Source organism: Schistocerca serialis, chromosome 8 (genome assembly GCF_023864345.2).
Source record: "Schistocerca serialis cubense isolate TAMUIC-IGC-003099 chromosome 8, iqSchSeri2.2, whole genome shotgun sequence".
In the NCBI taxonomy this organism is placed as follows: Eukaryota; Metazoa; Arthropoda; class Insecta; order Orthoptera; family Acrididae; genus Schistocerca; species Schistocerca serialis.
Window position 1 is genome coordinate 290,679,849 of NC_064645.1, and position 24,083 is coordinate 290,703,931.

The following is a 24,083-nucleotide window of genomic DNA, read 5'->3' on the forward strand; positions in this document are numbered from 1 at the left end:
AGAGAGCTGTGTCAGTGTTGTTGATTCAACAGCACTAGTGGTGTGAAAATCAGCAGTCGAGGACGATTGCAGCGATTGAGCGCGTTGTTCTCGTCCTGGACAGACCCTCAAGAGTAATAGTAATTACACTAACAAGTGAGGAGAGTGTTTTTATTAACAGAGGTTATATTAGGTTGGTGCATAAGTTCGAACCGTTTCTGTTTTTGCATGTTGGTATTCCGGTTGGTAGTGGTTTATTTATAGATTGTCATTTTTTATTTGTAGTTGCCTGTTGTTATTTGAGTTCACGTATTGTCATTTTGTCATTTGCAGATAGTGAGTGGAACTGTGGACGCTAGAAAATGGAGTGTCTACTGGAGAAATCGGAACATTTCCGACGTATTGCTCTGTTTCAGTTCAATAGTGGGGTGACAATAGCCAAGGCAGACAGAAACATTTGCGCTGTGTATAGGGAAAATGTTACCGGACAGAGCACGACAAGAAAATAGTTTTCCGGTCTTAAGGAGAATCGTTTTGCCATTAGTGACGCTTCACGTTCACGACTATCTTCGGGGTTTGGTGGAGATCGTTTAAACTCATAAACCCACATTGATCCATATCAGAGTACTCGAGAACTGGCAAAAGTGATCATTTGCACGCAATAGCGAAGGTTCAAAAATTGGGTGAATGGATACCGCATGCCCTAAGCAAAGAACACAAAAATCAGCGGGTGGCCATATGTGCATCTCTGCTTGCTATTCATCAATGAACGTGAAAAAAACCGACCATTCCTATCCCGTATCGTTACTGGTAACGACTAATGGTGTCTTTATGATAACATAAGGAAATTTAGAAATTTTTGGTAAGGACTATGAGACCAAACTGCTGAGGTCATCGGTCCCTAGGCTTACGCATTACTTAATCTAACTTATGCTAAGGACAACACACACACACACACACACACACACAGACACACCCATGCCCGAGGAAGGACACGAACCTCCGACTGGGTGGTGAGGGGGGGAGGGGGGGGAGGGGGGGAGCCGCGCGAACCGTGACAAGACGCCCCAGACCGCTCGGCTACCCCGCGCGGCATATAACGTAAGGAAAACGAAGGAATGGTGGAGCCCAAACAAGGCAGCAACTCCCCGTACAAAGATCTGGACGCATTCACAAAAGATAAATTTATAAATCTGGTGGAACAGCGACGGTATGGTGTACTACGAATTGCTTCCCCGAGGTGTATCCATCACTGCAGACAGTTACTGTCCACAACTGAGACGTCTTGCAAACACAGTCCAAGAGCAACGACCAGGAAGTCTGCTTGAAGTGACACTATTCTGCGATAACGCCCGCCCACATTCTGCTACGCTGAAAAAAAGACGATGCAGGAGTGGGGTTTCCAAGTCATTTCGCACACACCTTATTCACCCTTTCCGCTCTCAATCGAACAACCTCCGAGAAGCTTCCTTTCCGGGTGAAAATGCGCCCGAACATGAGTTCTTCGCCACGTGATTTCTACAGTCGCGGAATCTTTAATTTACGCCAGCTCTGGCAGACTGTTGTAAACATTGAAGGAGAATGTATTCCAATTCCATGGTTCAGTTTTCATTTGATTGAACCTCATTTTTGACATCTTTCTAATGAGTTTGTAGCCTTTCAGCCCCTTTCAGTTTGATTTGGTTATAAGTACGATTTGTACGCCAACAGACCAGCCAATTCGCGAGGGACTCCGAATATCATTTCGATGCACACAACTGGGCATCAGCGTTACTTAAAATTATATGAAACTTACTTTGATTCTCAAGACATATCGTAATTCTGATGTACGGCCTGTTTGGTGCCACTAGAATGGCAACAGAAGCCACACAATAAGAAAACTGGCCTCAGATGAAGGTACGTGCATTTGAGGTGAGGTTCTTAACAAGTTATCAGTGGATGTAGCGAGCAGGCCCTTTGACAACAACAGTCGTGCATGTTTTCATGATTGGCTGTACAATTTTGGCTACTAAGTGCAGTGACTAGAGTTGTAAAACTAGTGTAGGCTACCGCAGACTATCGTAAGTAAATGCAGACTACGACAGTTTTCCTAGTAGCCGTGGTCAGTTAAGACTAACGGCATTACATGTATGTTAGGTGTGTTGCATACTTATCAGGCGTTGCCTCATTTCGATCTCTTTGCGCATACAATCAGTATCTTACTAGATTCTCCTAGAAACTGGAAGCCCTGAAATGTCTAGAAGCTGGTCGAAGATATATTAAAGGGCTGCGTAACATGTCGAAGAGTTTTGTTCTATGTAGTTACCTTCCAGTCAGTTACTTAAAAGTAAAATATATTTACACCAAATTTCAAACTGTCAAAATTAAATTTTGGTTTTATTGGAAAGTTGTTGAATTTGTTACATCAATCATACACATGCGTTCGTAAAAATGAAAAAAAAATTATCATACAACGCTAGGAAACGGAATTTACTTAAAAAAGGTAAGACTGAAGAAACACTGCAAAGCAAAAACGTATCAAACTTCACTTCAATACTTCGTCAAGCTTATATAGAATATGTTTCTGTTATTTATAAACAACTTTCACACTTACGAATAACAAGAGGAAACGCTTGCCTTTGACCATGAAGAAGAAATTTTTTTTGAGTATAAAATAACAACAATAATTATATAGATTTTTTTATGTTGATGCATGCATCGAAAGTAATTACTTAGTTTGCATAAAAGTGCAGAAGTCCCGTGATTAACTAATTTTTATCACTCCCAAAATTTAATTTATATTTTGCACTAACATTGAACGATGTATGGTTGTAATTATGTCTAAAACAAACAAACAAACAAAACGTAAGTCGTTGGCTCTCTGTTTCTATCACACATTCACTTGTATTTCTTTCCCTACCAATGCAACCAACAGTACCCGCAATCTTACCATTTACTACGTCATTTATATATATATTTATACCGTAGTTATGGTAGCCCGCAATTATAGCAGTGACATACTTCAGTTAATAATACCAATATTATTCTCGTATCAATGAAAGATGACGAACAAATGTAACTCGAAGTTTTTGTTTGTTATTTATAAGCGTAATATCATCGCAGTGACAAAATAGACCTCAGTGATAAAATAGACCTGTGGACCTGCAACTCTGGACAACCAACAACCAAAATATAAATGTATCCACAGAAGTTGTGGGCCTGAGACTATACGTTATTAATGGAACCTCGTAGTAAAGCCATTTCAAATTAGCTGTAAATAGCACGATATCGTGTCGCCGCAGTAAGCCCGCACAGCGTCCTGATAGAGCGTTCACAGTGCAGTAAGTGACCGGAGATGCAATTACCAAACTTCAGCGGCGCGAAACACGATCCTAGCTCTGCCGGACGAGTTTATCTGTTACTGTCTGACGTCAAAGCACTGAAGGAGGAGGGTAGATAGGGGTTGTTGGGTATCCTAACGGGACGTCTGGGTTGTAATTACTCAAGATACAATTACGGCGAGAAATGGGAATACGTCAACGGCGTCCTTTTGGAAAGGATACACAAACCATGACACAACGATCGAACAAACTGATACGAACAACTCGAGCGTCATGTGTACACAGTTAGTAACCCGACTCCCGTTTTGAATTTGTTTCATCTCGCCGAGTTCGATGGCATTTATAATTCAACCTGAATATGCAAATAATAATTTCACTTCTCATTCTACGAAAATGTATAAATATTCAAATTTCATTCAGTTGCACTTGGAGGCATGTCGAACTCATATTTCAGAGAGAAGGTTGCGTATGAAAATTACCTGCAACTGTTCATCCGTGGAAAAGAAACGAAGAAACTGGAATTCATTGCTTACACACACCAAAACAATATTTAAATGGCGCGTTTCTACCAGTTAGTCCATCTCCTACGCGTGAAAAACGTTATTTTTTTTCTCTCATGCGAAGAATTCTTGAATTAAATGTATATCGGCAAATGATGAGAAGCAAAGCAAAACTCACTACAAAATATTTTACTAACATATTACTGTCATTCAAATAGTGCCCAGTTTGCCCTATTTGCGTACAACTATGCACTAAATATTCAAAATGCGTCGTGGAAATAAAATATATTTGTAACTGTATGCAGTAATTGTTTTTATTTTCATTACGAGGAAGACTCTGGAGGTACAAAATACCGTTATCAGATAGCTCAAAAGTGCTTGTTGGTTGGTCGATTTGCGGGAGGGGTCCAAGCAACGATGTCATTGGTAACATCGGACTGGGAAAGGATGGAGAAGAAAATAGGCTGTGCCCTATCAAAGGACCTATCCTGGCACTTGCCCGAAACGATTTAGATAAGTGACGGAAAGCCTAAATCAGAATGGCCGTATGCGAGTTTGAACCGTTTTTCTTCCGAATGCTAATCCAGTGCGCTAACCGCTGCGCCACCCCGGTCGATTGCTTCATAGTCCTACAGTTAAGCGTGTATAGTAAGTTGAGAGGAGATTCCTCTCTCTTCTCTGAAAACAAGATTGGAGATCGAAATAATGAAATATAATGTTGGTGAATCTTTGCAGCAACATGACATATTTGATTAAAATTAATGGTATATATAGTTCTTCCTCATACAGCTGACAAAAAGTCGAGTTTTGTAGCTGTTATTTCTTCTCTTCCGGTTTCAATGCCTGCATTTTCCTCAATTGGTTATTACCCATCCTTTCAGTCATTGTATCAGTACCTTCCTTCACAACGTTTGCAATTCTAAAATTATTCCAGACTTCTCCGATCTGCTCTGATATTAGCACACACATACGAGGGGCATTCAATATGAAATGCAGCCCTTTTTTTTCTTGGCCACGTTCGGTTCAAAAATGAGGAATTTGTTGTGGGACATCATGGAATATTTCCACTAAAGTCCCTATAGTTTCATGAAGCTTTGACGGATGGTGCCTTCAAAATGGCGACTATAACGAAGGTACGTTCCAAGCAGACAGCTGTCATTGAGTTCCTTTTGGCGGAGAACCAGGGCATCTCAAACGTTCATAGGCACTTACAGAATACCTACAGTCACCTAGCAATGAACAAAAGCACGGCGACTCGTTGGGCGAGGAGCCTGTCGTTATCGCAACAATGTCGCGCAGACCTGTCCGATGTCCCACCTGTCAGACGTGCGGACACTCTCACTCGAGGTGGTCAACTGATGAGAATCAAACACCTCGCCGCTCAACTGGACGCCTCTGTTAATAGTGCTGACACACTCGTTCATCAGATGGGGTAGTCAAAGATGTGTGCCCGCAGTGTTTCTTGCCACGTAACGGAAGACCATAAAGAGCAGAAGGACCATGTGTGCGGAATTGCTTATGCATTACGAGGCTGAAGAAAAAGTTCAAAACCACACTCAAAGCCGGTAAAGTCGTGGTGACGACCTTCTGGGACTCTGAAGGTCATTTCTGTTTGATGTCCTCCCTCACGGTGCAACGATCAACTCTGAAGCGTATTGTGCTACTCTTAGGAAACTGAAGAAACGAATACAGCGCGTTCGTCGCCACAAAAAGCTAATCAACTTCTCCGTCTCCATGACAAAGCAAGGCTTCACTCAACTCTGTGCATCCGAGAGCAGCTCAGAAAACTTCATTGGCCGCTCTTCCTCAACCACCCTAGTGCCCGGATCTCGCACCTTCCGACTTCCAACTGTTTGGCCCAAGGAAGGATACTCCCCACGGGAAGCAGTACGTGAATGATGCGGAGGTTACTGATGCAGCAGGACATGGGAACCGACGTCAGCCAGTGGAATAGTATGAAGGCATAAAGTACCTCCCACCAAGGCGGCGGCGTAAGGCCAACGCACTGAACCAAGTTTGTTTTGAAAAACAGGGTTTTGTAACAAAAAGAGTGGCGAGTAATACGGTGTACTGAAATTCGAAATGAAGCCGACCTGTTTTTAGAATGAAATGTGTTGCACTGTTTCTTAAACGCCCCTCGTATATATCTACATCCATGGTTACTCTGCAATTCAATACTTAAGTGCCAGGCAGAGGGTTCATCGAACCATTTTCATACTACTTCTCTACCATTCCACTCTAGAATGACGCGTGGAAAAAAGGAACACCTAAATCTTTCCGTTCGAGCTCTGATTTCTCTTATTTTATTACGATGATCATTTCTCCCTACGTAGGTGGGTGTCAAAAAAATATTTACGCATTCGGAAGAGAAATTTTCGCAAATAGATCTCGCCGCAAAGAAAACCGCCTTTGTTTCAGTGGCTGCCACCCCAGCTCGCGTATCACATCAGTGACACTCTCACCCCTATTGCGTGATAACACGATGCACTTTTTCGATGTCCTCCGTCAATCCTACCTGGTCAGGGTCCCATACCGCGCAGCAGTATTCCAGCAGAGGACGAACAAGTGTCAGCAGAGGACGAACAAGTGTAATGTGGGCTGTCTCTTTAGTGGGTTTGTCGCATCTTCTAAGTTCTGCCAACGAAGCGCAGTCTTTGTTTCGCCTTCCCCACAATATTATCTATGTGGTCTTTCCAATTTAAGTTGCTCGTAATTGTAATTCCTACTTACTCAGTCGAATTGACAGCCCTTAGATTTGTGCGATTTATCGTATACCCTAAATTTATGAGATTTCTTATAGTACCCATGTGGATGACCTCGCACTTTTCTTTGTTTAGTGCCAATTGCCACTGTTCGCACCATACAGAAATTCTCTCTAGATCATTTTGTAATTGGAATTGATCGTCTGATGATATTACTAGACAGTAAATTACAGCGTCATCTGCAAACAATCTAAGGCGGCTGCCCGGATTATCACTTACACATTTATATAAATCAGGAACAGCAGAGGGCGTATGACACTACCTTGCGGAACGCCCGATATCACTTCTGTTCTACTCGATGATTTACTGTATATCACTACGAAATGTGGCCTCTCTGAGAGGAAATCACGAATCCAGTCACACAACTGAGACGATACTCCACATGCACGCAATTTGATTAATAGTCGCCTGTGAGGAACGGTATCAAAAGCCTTCTGGAAATCTACCCTCTTCGAAGTAGTTCTACTTCCGAAACATGTTTTGAACTTGTAAATTACCGAATCTTCCACGTATGATGGCAATTAATTTCTGCAAATGTTCGCATCTTGATTTGGTTCACGACAAATAGAGTGTGGATAGTAAATCCCTCGTTACCTTATACGCGCGCAGATGTTGCCGACTGGAGTTGGTGTGAAGCATCCTATCACATGGTGGCAGGCCTGGTGAAGAGCAATGTTAACGTGTTTCGAGTGGCAGTATTGGTACGACGCAGGCGAAGCATATTCTTTTGCCGACGTCGGTAGCAAATGAGGATTTGTTCCCCATCTTGTAACTTTTTTCCTTAAGATACTGTTTCGTACTACGATCTTCAATCTGACACTACAACTTAGCTCCTTGAGATGCCGCCAGTGTGGCGCTCTTATTACAGAAAAAAATATGCCGATGGTCCAGCCAAAACTCTCGCCACGACGACAAGCAAAGATTTACGGAATAGATACTTTTCAAGACCACCCTTAAGAAAAATGTCGGTCAGCATAGGTGGATTTTCGTCAACCGGTTTCACTGACAATCATGAATAACTGCAGCAATTTTTGTTCCTTCAGAATCTGAAAGAGATACTTATGCTTCAGTGAGTCGTAGGATGTTTTAGAATCTTTGAACGTACAAACTGCTGTTTAATAAATTGTTTGACGTCTGACAATTAGTTTCAGAACTAAAATTTCTTCTGGACTGCTTTATTCAATTTATTCAGCACAAATTACAATAGGCTTGTTGCGCAACATGACTTACATTAAAATTGCCAGTTTTGTGTTAATGGCAACTTACATCCAATATCGTGAGTACAGTGATAGGTCGACCTGTGTTCACACTGTTTATACACACTACTGGCCATTAAAATTGCTACACCACGAAGATGACGTGCTACAGACACGAAATTTAACCAACAGGAAGAAGATGCTGTGATATGCAAATGATTAGCTTTTCAGGGCATTCACACAATGAAAATTCCTGGCAGATTAAAACTGTGTGCCCGACCAAGGCTCGAACTCGGGACCTTTGCCTTTGGTGGGCAAGTGCTCTACCAGGAAGTTTCATATCAGCGCACACTCCGCTGCAGAGTGAAAATCTCATTCTGGCATTCACACAATGTTGGCGCCGGTGGCGACACCTACAACGTGCTGACATGAGGAAGTTTCCAACCGATTTCTCATACACAAACAGCAGTTGAACGGCGTTGCCTGGTGAAACGTTGTTGTGATGCCTCGTGTAAGGAGGAGAAATGCGTACCATCACGTTTCCGACTTTGATAAAGGTCGGATTGTAGCCTATCGCGATTTCGGTTTATCGTATCGCAACAATGCTGCTCGAGTTCGTCGGGATCCAATGACTGTTAGCAGAATATGGAATCGGTGGGTTCAGGAGGGTAATACGGAACGCCTTGCTGGATCCCAACGGCCTCGTATCACTAGCAGTCGAGATGACAGGCATCTTATCCGCGTGGCTGTAACCGACCGTGCAGCCACATCTCGATCCCTGAGTCAACAGATGGGGACGTTTGCAAGTCAACAACTATCAGCACGAACAGTTTGACGACGTTTGCAGCAGCATGGACTATCAGCTCGGAGACCGTGGCTGCGGTTACCCTTGACGTTGCATCACAGACAGGAGCGCCTGGGACGGTGTACTCAACGACGAACCTGGGTGCACGAATGGCAAAACGTCATTTTTTCGGATGAATCCAGCTTCTGTTTACAGCATCGTGATGGTCGCATCCGTGTTTGGCGACATCGCGGTGAACGCACATTGGAAGCTTGTATTCGTCAAAGCAATACTGGCGTATCACCCGACATGATGGTATGGGGTGCCACTGGTTACACGTCTCGGTCAGCTCTTGTTCGCATTGACGGCACTTTGAACAATGGACGTTACATTTCAGATGTGTTACTGCCCGTGGCTCTACCCTACATTTCAGCAGGATATTGCACGACCGCATTTGCAGGTCCTGTATGGGCCTTTCCGGAAACAGAAGAAGTTCGACTGCTGTCCTGGCCAGCAGATTCTCCAGATCTCTCACCAATTGAAAACGTCTGGTCAATGTTGGCCGAGCAACTGGCTCATCACAATACGCCAGTCACTACTCTTGATGAACTGTGGTATCGTGTTGAAGCTGCATGGGCAGCTGTACCTGTACAAGCCATCGAAGCTCTGTTTGACTCAATGCCCAGGCGTATCAAGGCCGTTATTACGGCCAGAGGTGGCTGTTCTGGGTACTGATTTCTAAGGATCTATGCACCCAAATTGCGTGGAAATGTAATCACATGTCAGTTCTAGTATAATATATTTGTCCAATGAATACCCGTTTATCATCCGCATTTCTTCTTGGTGTAGCAATTTTAATGGCCAGTAGTGTATTTACGTGTAGCGCCGCCAGCTGCCTGTGGGGTTTGTCTACTCACCTCGCGGCGCGTGTCCGGGACGCTGCAGTGTGGGTTCAGTGCGATCGCCTAGCGCGCCATCCGGAACCTGCAACACCACAGCCAGCTGTCACACACAGGTCTGCGGCTCTTAGCAAGGGGTGTTCCTAATAGTCAAAGAATACACTCTCACAGGACCAGTTCACTGTTGGTGAATATGCTGGAGTCGTGTGGTGGAAGAGTTGGGTACACTAGACATGTAAGGGCAATCTGTGCATGACGCTGAACCCACACACCTCTGTCTCTCTCTTTTTTCTTTTATACGTCAGCGTGAGTACACTACCCACCCATCAACAGTTATATTATTTGGCCTTCTACAACTACAAAAAAGTACTTTTTTGGCATAGAAAAGTACTACGTTCAAGTAACTAAACAATATATCTTCGCTATCAGCACTAATAGGAATCCTTAATTTACAAAGATACAAGTAATAACTAAGTTTCTCTGACCAAAAAATGTTAGAAACAGGTTTGTAAAGTCACTGCTCTTTGATGGAAAGATAATTAACCAGAAGAAATGGTGGCTGCACCTTCTTCGTACGCCTATCGTCAGGTTTTAAAATGAAAATTTGTGAATGATAGGCACAAAATTGGTGTAATATTCTACGATATTTATTATTTCCTACACTAACCAGTTTTTGGCTCTTACGCCATTATCAGGTACAAAGATAAGTACGTGGTGCTGTGAAATTTTGTTGGTTCAAAGTTCTAAGCTAGTGCATGTACAGAGTATCACCATTTCCTAGGATGAAGATGTTAACGTTAAAGTTAGGAATGAATTAGGCCGGATTATTTCAGTATAAATGCGATGTTACATTATTTAACTAAGATAAAATATGTGGCATATTAATTAATGAACTACGGAGGAATTACAACAGTTTTACGTAGAAGAACATAGCTGAACACTAAACTTGGTGATATGTTCCAAAGGTGTGGATGAACAAAGTAATATTGTATTTAATAGATCCTAAATTACAAACAGATAAGATATAATAGTGTTATTAAGCAGGTGGATGAAGCATGTTTGATTACACAAAGTAAAATTTCTTAACACAACGAGAGAAATTACAGTAGTTGAACTAAAGCAAATGTGACATGTGAGTAAGAGGGGAAATTTATGACATGGTCTGGGTGGGATTCTGAGTAGTAACTGCAGTTAGAAGTGACAAGTAAGTGAACTGTGTCTGGTCATTCAGTTCTAAGCTTTGGTTGATAGACATGTGTCTATTAATTTCCGCTATTTAAGGATAGTTCATCTTCTTTCCTTTATGGATGTGATGTAATACTTCATGATTCACCTTGTAACTAAGGCCTTCTTTAAGCAGATGGTCTGCAAAAGCAGAGTCTCCTTTTCCAAGTTGCCAATTTGTGTGGTGTTCCTTCGAGTGTATAGATATTCCCCAGCCAGACTGACAGTTATAAGTAATTTTATATATTCCACTCCCATTCTTTTCCAAAGCTGGAGTGCTGTCTTTACCATTTGGCATAACGTGTCCAACAGTGTTGCTCACATAAAAGAAGGCCTTACTTTTGCAGATCTCCTACTTAAAGAAGGCCTTTGTTACAAGGAGAATCATGAAGTACTGCATCATATCCATAAAGGAAAGAAAACGAACTATCTCTAAATAACGAAAATTAATAAACACATGTCCATCAACCCCAAGCTTAATACTGAATGACCAAACACAGTTCCCTTACTCGCCACTTCTAACTGCAGATACTACTCATAATCCCATCCAGGCCTTGTTGTAAATTAACCCTCTTACTCACATGCCATATTTTCCTTTACTTCAGCTACTACAATTTCTATCGTTGTGTATGAAACTTTTTACTTTGTATAACCACAGCTGGTTCACTCACATGCTTAATATTATATCTTATTTGTTTGTAATTTACTTTGTACAGCCATATCTTTGAAGTATGTCGCCAAAATTTATTGTTCAGTTATTTTCTCCTCTTTATGACAGCTACAATTTGTCTACAGTTCATTAGTTAATGTGTCACACACTTTATCCTAGTTAAATAATCTTACATCACATTTACACTGAAATAATCCCACTTGTTTTATTCCTAATTCTAACAATAACATTTTCCATCTCTGGAAATGGAGGTACTCTTACATGTACTAGTTTAAAATCTTTGATCCAAAACAAAATTTAACTGCACCACTTACTTATCTTTGTACCTGATGATGACATAACGGTCGAAAACTTGTTCGTGTAACAAATAATAAATATTGTAGAATGTCCAGTGTACAAAACATTCTACCAAAAAGTGACGGAACAGTCAATCAATGCAATGAAATAAATATTATTATACATGAAACAACAGCCTAATCGGTTTTTATTAGGAGAGCAGTAATTCTTGTAGGAAATTGTAGCTAAGTTTTCTTAATCCTGAGATTGATTGTTCCCTATGTTGGTGGAAGTTGGAACAGGGAAGATTAACTGATTAATATCTCCAAAGTCTGATTTATTACAATCACAAATGTCTGAATGTCTTAATGCCAAGAAATACAAATGAACAGGGAGGACGCTGTGACAATCTCATCACATTGATGGTACAGATCCCTGTGTGGTGTAGCGACATGTTGTGAAATCAACAAAGATGAAAAATTCTGTATGTTTTTCTTGGTTTACGTTTGATGTTTCCTGTTTCATTTCGCACTCGGACATCACTTGTTCCCTGGCGCTTCCCGGCGACGCCTGATGTCGTTTTATTGAATTTGTCGGCACCGGGACAACGACATTTCATCGAACTAGCAGGGCCTGCATCTACATCTACGTGATTACTCTGCTATTCACAATAAAGTGCCTGGCAGAGGGTTCAATGAACCACTTTCAAGCTGTCTCTCTACCGTTCAACTCTCGAACGGCACGCGGGAGAAACGAGCACTTAAATTTTATTTGTGCGACCCCTGATTTCTCTTATTTTATCGTGATGGTCATTTCTCCCTATGTAGGTGGACCTACTAACAGGGTATGCTATATCTGGATACTACCTATCCCAACGAACTGATAGTGATTCTACCAGAAAATGTTAACAATGAGTGTCTCAAAGCGGAGAAAGATGTCAGAAGCACGATCTACCTGCTTCCAGGCGGCGCAGTTGACTGGCTTATAGGCAACACACATTGCACACGACCCCCCACATTGCCTACGCCCTGCACCTCTCAGGGATGTTATCAGTTATGAAGACGCCTAGGAAGCATCAGGGGACTGTCTTTAACAAAAGTTGATCCCCGTGATATGACCCATCACCCCTATACATTTGTCGCAAACACTTTGAAACATGCTGCGTATATGGGATACTGCTGATAATGGATGTGTTTGTCCCAAACCAGTCTGACAATCGATAAATAAATAAAAGTTCTCTCTGCTTGGTTCAAATGGCTCTGAACACTATGTGGATTAACATCTATGGTCATCAGTCCCCTAGAACTTAGAACTAATTAAACCTAACCAACCTAAGGACATCACACACATCCATGTCCGCGGCAGGATTCGAGCCTGCGACCGTAGCAGTCACGCGGTTCCGGACTGAGCGCCTAAAACCGCTCGGCCACCGCGGCCGGCAAAAAGTTCTCTCTATTGGGCAGCTTACGTGAACTTTATAATGATATATTTCCAGTATTTGCAAGCTGTAGAACACCATCTGTTCAAGGATGTATTATGCGATTCATCGTTACTGCCAGCTTTCACCATTAGGCCGCAGTGCCGTCACATTAATTTAGGGGGCAGCAGCGAAAACGTCTGCCGAACGCGTTGTTGGTTTTCTGCAGCGTATAAAAGGGCCGTGGTCCGCGATAGGAAACAATTCCAGCGAGATTTAACAACCAGAGTTGTCACCTGAAGATGGGAAAATGGCGGCCGTATTGACCACTGAAATATCGTGTCAAGAAGTTTGTATGATTCGGCTATATATCCGACAATAGTATTGTAATGAAGATCTGAGTTTAACGTGCCGACGCCGCCGAGATCATTCCAGACGAAGGAGACTACAGACAAAACAACATGGCTGGTACGTGGACGTCGGAGCAAATACACTTTTAATAAACGTGGTGAAACAGGAGCGGTGTTGGTACAGGCTGATTCAGTTGTTTATTACAGACGAATTATCAAAGATACAGACACGTAGCGCATGTCATTGGATAGAGGAAGGCTCAAAGTTTTACGTTCGCACAGACACTATACATACGTTCAACATGAGCACCATGCGGTGCTCGAGAAATATGGAAACGGTAGACCATTTCATACCAAACACGGATCGTCCGCAGCTCGTGGTATGCGGTAGCGTTCTCGCTTCCCGCGCCCGGGTTCCCGGGTTCGTTTCCCGGCGGGGTCAGGGATTTTCTCTGCCTCGTGATGACTGGGTGTTGTGTGATGTCCTTAGGTTAGTTAGGTTTAAGTAGTTCTAAGTTCTAGGGGACTGATGACCATAGATGTTAAGTCCCATAGTGCTCAGAGCCAGAGCCAAACACGGATCAAAAAGTCCTTGACTATTGAATCGACAGCTTCAACAATTCGATTTCTCAGCTCTTGAAGAGTAGCTACCATCGGTGGGACGAAGACTGTCTTTTATGTACCACCACAGAAGAAAATCGCAAGGTGTGAGATATGGTGAAGTGGGAGGCCGAAACCAACGAACAGGATCTTGCTGTACACTTCTTCCAAAGCAGCGTAGAGGGATGGTGTTGTTAAGATAACGCCGTACCTCAAGGTGAAATTGAGCGGAGTGCGTCAAGCATAAAAATGAAGTCTGTGAAATATTCGTGAAGTTGAGGTAAAAAAAAAAAATTGCTGTATGTCCAGGTATGACATGCCTGTCACAGTTCCCTCCGCAAAAAAAGAAACGTCCATAAACATTGTGAACAGAAACAACACAAAACACAGTTTCGATGAGTCTCTTTCATGTTCGACGACGATGCAAGTATTTTGAGAGCCGCATATTCTTGCATTATGTTGGTTTACTTTAACCAATATATGAAACTTAGATTCGTCCGAAAAGATGACTCGTTCTGAAAAAGTTTCCTCTGACATATCCTGGTGAATCGAAATGCAAAACCCGTATTTTCTGTTATGGTCACCGGAAAGCAGCTCCTGCGACTTCTAAGACTTCATACACAGGCGCCATTTCAAAACACACAGCATCGTTGTTTGAGGAAATTCTTGGCTTAACTCGGATACGCTCGACATTTTCACCAGATGTGCGCGGTTGACCAACGATCTTTCCTTTGCATATGCAACCATATCCCAAGAATTTTGTATGCCAGTCATAAATCTGCTTGTGCACAGGCCGCTTCTTGCTGAATTGATGGTGGAATGCACATTGCACTTCGACAACAGACTGACTTCGACAACAGACTGACTTCGACAACAGGCTGACTTCGACAACAGGCTGACTTCGACAACAGGCTGACTTCGACAACAGGCTGACTTCGACAACAGACTGACTTCGACAACAGATTGACTTTGCGCAAATTCCAAAACACAAAATGATTTCTCTTGCAGTGTAGCCACCATGTTGCTACAAACAAAAAGCGCAGTTGTGTCAAAACTTTGAACTTACTGTATCCAGTGACATGTAGACGGTTTATTTTATCGTTGGTCTATAGTTAACATCTGAAATCTGTTCCTTTTTTAATCACCTGGTATCACGTTAAAAGTAGTCATTGCCACAGCAAAAAACGCAGGACCGAGGCGTTTTCCAGAGTATTGTAAAATTTATAATGTGTTAGGCCAGAGTTAATGTCTCCAGAGAAATGATTCGTTGTTCAGTGTGTTGATGTGCTCACACCCTTTGCCATTGTTTGCTCTGCTCATGGACGATTATCGTTAACAGAGCTTTCGTAGCTATTTTACGCATGCCCATTTTCGTAAACAACGTTTAGCGGCTTTTGCGCCTGACATGGCTAAGAACTGCCGCTGGAGAGCGCTGCTCTCGAAAATCATACTGAGCAGATACGTTCGATTTGATGGACCAGCACATTTCTGAAGGTCCACCGACCGTGTCTGGTGCGATTCACAATAAGAAACACACCATGTGTTAAGGCGACTTTAACATGACTTTACAGTATTTGGTAATGCGAGGAGCCACAGTTCTGTTGTCTCGAACTTGTGCAGTACACAACACACGCAGGTTCGCTCAGTAACTGCATCCTACTCAGGGCCAGTGCGAAGTGTGTTGCTACCCTAGACGAGAATTGAAAAATTATGCCCCCTCTTCTTTACTAACATTGGTCCCCTTGATATCACCTCCTCCTCCACCATTATTACCACCACCACCACCACCACCACCACCACCACCACCATCATCCAATGGCACAAAAATGCAAATCACCTATTATACTTTTCAAAATTAAACTAAAGTGAACAGACGTCCTCATTTTCTGTTGACTGCCCTCAATTTTCATGTCTTGTCATCAATTCCTTTAAAGGTGACTGAGAACTGAATATACCAGTGCAACCAAATTTGGCATAATTTACTTATTTAACTGCAAGAAAATGGACTGATAAAGATGTGGAACTATTTTCTGATGTGAAAGAATTTTTCCTTGAATTTGGAAATTATGCAATAATGGTGGGAGACATGCCGAAGAACCAAACTATGTCGTTTCTACGATGTTACTGCACAAGGTGAGTGCTACTGAAACTTGACTGATCAACCAACAACCTCGTCACATTTTTTGATAACATAGCAGATTCGTTTATACCTATCGAGTGAGGTGGCGCTGTGGTTAGTACACTGGATTCGTTCTCAGAAGGACGATGGTTCAAACCCGCATCCAGCCATCCAGATTTAGGTTTCCCGTGACTTCCCTAAATCGCGCCAGGCAAATGCGGGATGGTTCCTTTGAAAGGGCACGGCCAATTTCCTTCCCATCCTTGACACAATTCTAGCTTGTGCTCTGTCTCTAATGACCTCGATGTCGACGGGACGTTAAACCCTTTTCAGTTACAACTTAACCATGAAACCCACCATCACTGTTATTAATAATACGTGTTTCAACGTTCAAGATTACGAATGATTCTAAGAGTTCATGCGCTAACAGTGCACGAAACCTAGTCTCTATATGCTTTAAATCAGAAAACGCCCTTTCGCTGGTTGCTTGTGTAAGCGCGACCGTCAGCAAATTGCAATATGCAACATAGAGACTGCAGTACGTACTAATGTGTAAATTGTACTTGTAGAGTCTTGTACTGTGGTTCAATGGCTCTGAGCACTATGGGACTTAACAGCTGTGGTCATCAGTCCCCTAGAACTTAGAACTACTTAAACCTAACTAACCTAAGGACATCACACACATCCATGCCCGAGGCAGCATTCGAACCTGCGACCGTAGCAGTCGCGCGGTTTCGGACTGCGCGCCTAGAACCGCGAGACCACCGCGGCCGGCCTTGTACTGTGAATAAGCAAGGAAGAGGATGTTGTTATGGGTGCCGGTATCCTCTTTCTGCAACACAATTGCACTTATGGATTAACTGGTCCTTACTTACCGGATGCTGCTACTTAACTTGAATGGAATCCATGTCGTGGTACAAGCTCATCAGTAATAGCCCTCTTGCAGACAATATCGGTATCTTGTTATTACAAACTTAGACACTAATCTGGTCGCTATGAACTATCGTAGCCTGTGAGCCGCTCTGCGATTGCACTGACAAACCCCAAACTGGAAAGTGAGCTACTGAGTCACTGAGGCCCTCCGGTCAGTGGCTGCGGCCTAAATACATACTGCCGAGGGGGCGTTGCCGACGCGTTGCTTGTCAGTGTGTCTCTGGTGTCTCTCGTGACAGGTGCGCTAGATCCAACGCCTGCTACCGATCTTCGCGCTTCATATTTGCCAACCGGTGTGCTGGCGACAGCTTACGCCAGCACATTACATAAAAGTAGACATCTTAGGTGTTGCAAAACAACTCAAATCACTTAAGAAAGGCAAGTGTTCCGGTCCAGACGGTATACCAATCAGGTTCCTTTCAGAGTATGCAACACAATAGCGCCTTTCTTAGCAATCATTTACAACCGCTCACTTGACGATAAGTCTGTTCCTAAGGACTTGAAAGCAGCACAGGTCACACCAATATTCAAGAAAGGAAATAGGAGTGACCCATTGAATTACAGACCCATATCACTGTCCTCAATTTGCAGTAGGATTTTGGAGCATATACTGTACTCGAACATTATGAACCACCTTGAAGAAAATGACTTATTGATACATAACCAACACGGATTCAGAAAATATCGTTCTTGTGCAACAGAGCTAGCTCTTTATTCCCATGAAGTAATGAGTGCTGTCGACAAGGGATCTCAAATCGATTCGATTCCTAGATTTCCAGAAGGCTTTTGATACCGTTCCTCACAAGCGACTATTAATCAAATTGCGTGCATATGGACTATCGTCTCAGTTGTGTGGCTGGATTCGGGATTTCCTTTCAGAGAGGTCACAGTTCGTAGTGATAGACGGTAGATCATCGAGTACAACAGAAGTGATATCTGGCGTTCCGCAAGGTAGTGTCATAGGCCCTTTGCTGTTCCTGATTTACATAAATGATCTACGTGATAATCTGAGCAGCCCCCTTAGACTGTTGCAGATGACGCTGTAATTAACTGTCCAGTAAAGTCATCAGACGATCAATTCCAATTACAAAATTATCTAGAGGGAATTTCTGTATGGTGCGAAAAGTGGCAGTTGGCACTAAACAAAGAAAAGTGCGAGGTCATCCACATGGATATTGAAAGAAATCCGATAAATTTTGGGTATTCGATAAATCGCACAAATCTAAGGGCTGTCACTTCGACTAAATACCTAGGAATTACAATTACGAGCAACTTAAATTGGAAAGACCACATAGATAATACTGTGGGGAAGGCGAAACAAAGACTGCGCTTTGTTGACAGAACACTTGGAAGATGCGATAAACCCACTAAAAAGACAGCCTACATTACACTTGTGCGTCCTCTGCTGGAATATTGCTGCGCGGTGTGGGATCATTACCAGGTAAAAAATTCAAAGAAGGGCAGCTCGTTTCGTGTTAACGCGCAATAGGGGTGAGAGTGTCACTGATATCATACGCGAGTTGGGATGGCAGTCACTGAAACAAAGGCGATTTTCTTTGCGGGGAGATCTATTTACGAAATTTCAATCGCCAACTTTCTCTTTCGAATGCGACAATATTTTGTTGACACCCACCTACGTAGGGAGAAATGATCATCATAATAAAATAAGAAAAATCAGAGCTCGAAGGAAAGATTTAGATGTTCCTTTTTCCCGCGCGCCATTGGAGACTGGAATGGTAGAGAAGTTGTATGAAAATGATTCCGTGAACCCTGTATCAGGCACTTAAGTTGAATTGCAGAGTAACCATGTAGATGTAGATGCAGAATACTGAGATAAAGCTTACAGAGACAAGGCGCACAATTTCTACAATTATGTCCTTTTGATAAACAATTCGTGACATTCCGTTCCTTGTTACTTTTTGTGCATATGTCAAATTTTAAGAAAACGACAGCTAATTTGTTCTAGTAAAGGTAATGCAGTTCTGTTCTCGTGGTGTGACTCAAGCACTCAGGACAGAGGGACAAACTGACACCAACTCATTTTTATGCATGGATTTGATGAACTGCACTTACCTTTTACCCCTTTTAGATATACTACAAGAGAAGTACAAAATCTAACTTCATTATGATGTTGATGTTTGGTTTGTGGGGCACTCAACTGCACTATCAATGCCCGTACAAAGTCCCAATTTTTACATGAATGATGATGATGATGATGATGATGATACACTCACTTCCCGGACAGAGAAAATTCCCAACGCGGCCGGGAATCGTACCCGGAACCCTGTGAACCAGAGGCAGCAAACTAACTTGAGAATATGCCATCAGTCATGCACAGGGAATAATAGCAGAACTTAAAGTATCCGCAGACCCAGTGAATACAACTGAAGCTTGGCAAATGATCTGCAGGTACAAAAACAAAAAGACGGACTGAGGGAGGTACGGTGCCAAGTCGCTACACGATCGCAAGCCAACGTACATGGCCCGCTCCAGCGCTAGACAGAGACGAATAAATGTCTGCTTCGTACCCAGTAGCGGCTGCTTAATTCTGAGGTAAGCAGTTTCAGTGTGTTCACTTTCGTCAAAGTAACTAAAGACTTAGAATTTTTAGCATATTACAGCCCCGTCAGCAACTGTCATAGACTAATGTTTTGAAGAATCAGCCTCTGTTGAGCAAATTTTTCTGGTCTTCACCAGGTTTCGGCTAAATTAATCTAGCCATCTTCAGAAGCATAAAATTACTATAACATGCCAGAGTAAGGCACAGTCATCATTAAAATTAAAACCTATACAATCGTGGTACCACGTCGAATCATCATAACCGAAGTCCAGCCCCGGCATCTCTTCACCACGCGGTCGGTCGGCAGCGTCAAATACGTTGGCACTCTGAAGAAGGCTAAATTAATTTAGCGGAAACCTGGTAAAGACCAGAAAATTTGCGCAAATGAGGCTGATTCTTCAAAACATAAATAAAGACTTATTAAGTAACTGTTCGGATTGCTTTTGAAAACAATTCGTTGTTTTAATTTCTCCTCATTTTCGTTTCTTCTTCTCATTTGGTCAATTTTTTCGCTCTTTCATTTAAAATTGATTTTTCCGCTCTTTGCTGCCCATAAAATTTGCCTAGTTTTGTCTGATGGTAGAAACGGCACTGACCTTATTTCCTCCAGAGTACGACACCCGCTTTTTCACCACTGTGCCAAGTCGGAGAAGAGCGGTAGCAGGATACTTTTGGGACGGGAAAGAGGGGGAACGGTGAGGTGGGGAGTAACCGAGCTGAAAGAATGGAGAGGGGAGGTAGGGAGTGGGAGAGAGTAGTAGAGACCAGACACAGAGGGAAGGCGACAGAGGGAGTGTACAGAAAGAGTTGTCTGGCGCCGGGTGACACGCGAGCGGCTGCGCGGAAGTGGTTTTGTTGGGGCGGCGGTCGCTTCCGGGCGATACGGCAGGCCGGCTGCGGCAGCGGGGGCGGGGGTGGGGGCGTGGGCGTGGGCGCGTGCCGGCGACAGCCCGACACGCCGCCACCGCACCAGCCCCAGCCGAGCCCGCGCTGCTGCTGCTGTCTGCCGGCCGTATCCTCAGTCATCATCTTTCTGAAGCTCGTGTTACACGATGCGCGTAATGCTGCGCTCACTGTAGCACCGACATAGGTCGCCCGACTGTTATCGCGCTTGACAGCCTCGCGACAGCACGTCCGCTCTCCCTCGTCAGTCCTTGGCGGCATCGAGGAAGTTGGGTTGGATTAAGATAGAATCTGTTCTACCAAGGATGTTAGAGTTTAACCTTCTTGGGCAGAATAGATGCCACGACGTCTCTGTGCTAGGACACGAGGGCTACATTGCGCCTTTTGCTACAAAAAATGGCTACGTTGACTTCGAGACAGAGATAGATAGCTCAGTAACACGTATTCGATAAGTATGGTACGTTCCTCCCTCGCTTACTGCAATAAACAGACAAGTTTAACGAGTATACATAAGATGACGGGAGAGACGTTGTATTACATACTCGAGATGATTCTGTAAATACGGCGATAGGGATGCTAGAAATTAAAATGGCTGTCTGACTTCCGATTCCCACTTAAGGGGTACATTTGATCCTACCTGTTAATTTTCTGCTGTCTAGGCTGTGGCGTGCATCGGGCCTCATCTCTTCCAGCAGCAGTTTCTGATTATTAATGCTATTTTGTCGAAAACTGACATGGTGAGACCGTGGCTGTGTACAATTAATGTAGGTTGATTCTTACAAAGAAGAAGACAGCAACCAGCTACTATTAATACTGCTATTTATTTAAGTAAATAGCGCCGTAACCGGTTTCGAAATGACAAGTTCATCATCAGATGGCTGTTCACAAAATTTGCAAGATAAACTTTACATAATCGTCAGTTTTCGAGTCTTATTCTTCCACTATGACGAAATATTCTTGGTGTGTTGGTGTCCTATGGTAGAAAACAGTGTTAGAAGCGCTCTATGTCAACATTAATAACCTCCAGACGATGAAATACAGAGTAAACAAATATGTGAGGTTAAGTGGTTATGGTACTTACATCGAAAATTCCGCCCGATTTTGTCGCGAAGTTTCAGGATTGTATTTTTCAAATATTCCAAAACACAACCCTTAGCCGTCTGATGATGAACCTGTCAGATCGAAACCGGTTACGCCGCTATTTACTTAAATAAATAGCAGTATTAATAGGGGCTGGTTGCTGTCTTCTTTTTTGTAAGAATCAATCTGATTACTAATTAATGCGTTGTAGGAGGCAACAGGGGAATTCTACAGATCAGAAGTTGGACAGTTCTATTCAAATCTTGCATATATTTCCATAAACACACATATGGAAATGCGAGGTAGCCTGTTAGAATTAAAATAGAAGGCTAGGCAAGGGGAGTACCAAGCTCCATCACGCAAACATAGTTAGCTCTATCGCCCACCGATCGATACGCAAACCGTTGCAGTTTTGATGGCTCACGATCGAAATGATCGCGGTTGCATTAACTTTAATATGAAACAGTTCTAATCGGAGTTTTGAGGTCCATGGCTGCTACTGAGAATAGTAGGCGACCACAAAGAGATACAAATGGCGGCGACTTCTGCGGTTACGAACTCCACGGAGCTACACCAACTAACAACTGCAAGCAACTGAGGTCGAAAGGCCCTCTCCCGTCAGTTTCGTTAGCGGGAGTATCGCAAGCGACTAAGTGTCAGGTGCCCGGAGCCAACCTAACTAGGGTGACGGTTAAGTTTTGTTCCGGCTCGGAAGTCCTGGTCTCCGCAGTATCCCAGTCCTGCAAGTAACGTAGACCAACTTCTGCAAAGTTTGGAAAGTAGGAGATGGGGTATTGGCGGAAGCCAAGATGTAACGACGGGTCGTGAGTCGTGCTTGGGTAGCTCGGTATACCACTTGCCCGCGAAAGGTAAGGATCCCGGGACCTAGTCCCGATCCTGCATACAGTTTTAATCTGGGAAGAAAGTTTCTTAACTTCAGTGAAGTTTGGATAGTAGAGAATTAGGTACTGGCGAAAGTAGGGCAGTGAAGGCGGCTCGTGACTCGTCCTTCGATAGCTCATTCGGTTTACCATTTGTCCGCGAAAGGCGATGGTCCTAGGTTCGAGTTTCGGTCTGGCACACAGTTATAATCTGTCAGGAATTTCCACACCACAATATTGCGAACTTCTACAGGCTGTTTATTGAAGGAGCAGCGTTACATCCAATTACCTCAGCAAACAATGGGTGGACATTGTCAGAATGGCGCTAGGATCACATTGTCCGTTCACTGTCCAGTCAATGTGAACACCTGTCAAAAGCCTGAATAACCACGATTTGCAGTGCGGACTGCTGCGAGACTTCCAGGAAGAGACTCAATGAGGTTCTAGAAGGTACCGACAGGGATGTGGAGCCATGCCGCCGAGTCCAGTGCAGCGGCCAGCTGCCCCAGGTTCCTCATTTGAAGATTTATGGCGCGAACAGCCCGATCCGGGTGCCACAGCTTCTCAACTGGGTTTTAATCTTGGGAATTTGGTGGCCAGGGACTGCAGTAAACACATCCTTGTGCTCTTCCAGTCACGCACGTACACTGCTAGGTGTGTGACACATTGGATAGTCCTGCCCATTGTGGCTAGGAAAAGCAAGCTGCATGTAGTTGTGGGCACGGTCACCAAGGATAGATACATACTTGTGTTGATCCATCGTGTCTTCCATAATGGGGAGCTCATCCAGGGAATGCCTCAGAATCATTTCCTAGACCATAAAGCTCCCTCCACCAGCCTACAACATTCCGCCGATTGTTACAACGTGTTTGCTTTCAGACATTTCACGCCGTACGTGTCCGATGCGGCAAAAAACGTGATTAATCTGAAAACACCACCTGTTGCCGCTTAGTGCACGTCCAGTATCGGTAGTGGCGTGCAAATTCCAGCCTTCGTCTCCGATGAACAGAAGGCAGTATGGGTGAATGAACCAGGCGCCTGCTGCGGAGGCCCAGATGCAGCAACTTTCGCCGAACGATCGCCGAGGAGACAACATTAGTAGCCGCTTGGTTCATATGGGCGATCAGTTGCTAAGAAGTTGCACGTGTATTCGCCCGTACACATCTCTGCAGCCGTCGTTCTCCCCTGTCATCTGTTGCTCGTGGTGCATCACAGTTGCCGGCCGGTGTGACCGAGCGGTTCTAGGCGCTTCAGTCTGGAACCGCGCGACCGCTACGGCATGGCTGTGTGTGATGTCCTTAGCTTAGTTAGGTTTAAGTAGATCTAAGTTCTAGGGGACTGATGACATCAGATGTTAAGTCCCATAGTGCTCAGAGCCATTTGAACCATTTTTTAGCATCACAGTTGCCTCGGCGCCGGTTTTGGATAGCGGCATTTTGCCACGCACGGTATACTTCAGCCCCGGCGGTACGCGAACAGTTAACGAAGTTAGCCGTTTCGGATATCCTTCCACTCCTGGCCCGATAGCCAATGATCATGTCCTTTTAAACATCAGATCAATCACTCCATTTTCGTGTAACGACAACGATTGCACTGTTTTCCACATCACCCGCCACGACCCCCCCCCCCC

The 24,083-nt window shown here is 43.7% G+C and overlaps 1 long non-coding RNA gene across 1 annotated transcript in view; it reads right to left on the reverse strand.

Moving 5' to 3' along the window:
- Positions 1-24,083, reverse strand: part of LOC126416228 (uncharacterized) — a 569,632-nt gene that overhangs the window by 110,482 nt on the left and 435,067 nt on the right. The window contains exon 2 of the long non-coding RNA XR_007575419.1: positions 9,459-9,525. This is a non-coding gene — a long non-coding RNA (uncharacterized LOC126416228). The remainder of the gene's footprint in view (positions 1-9,458; positions 9,526-24,083) is intronic.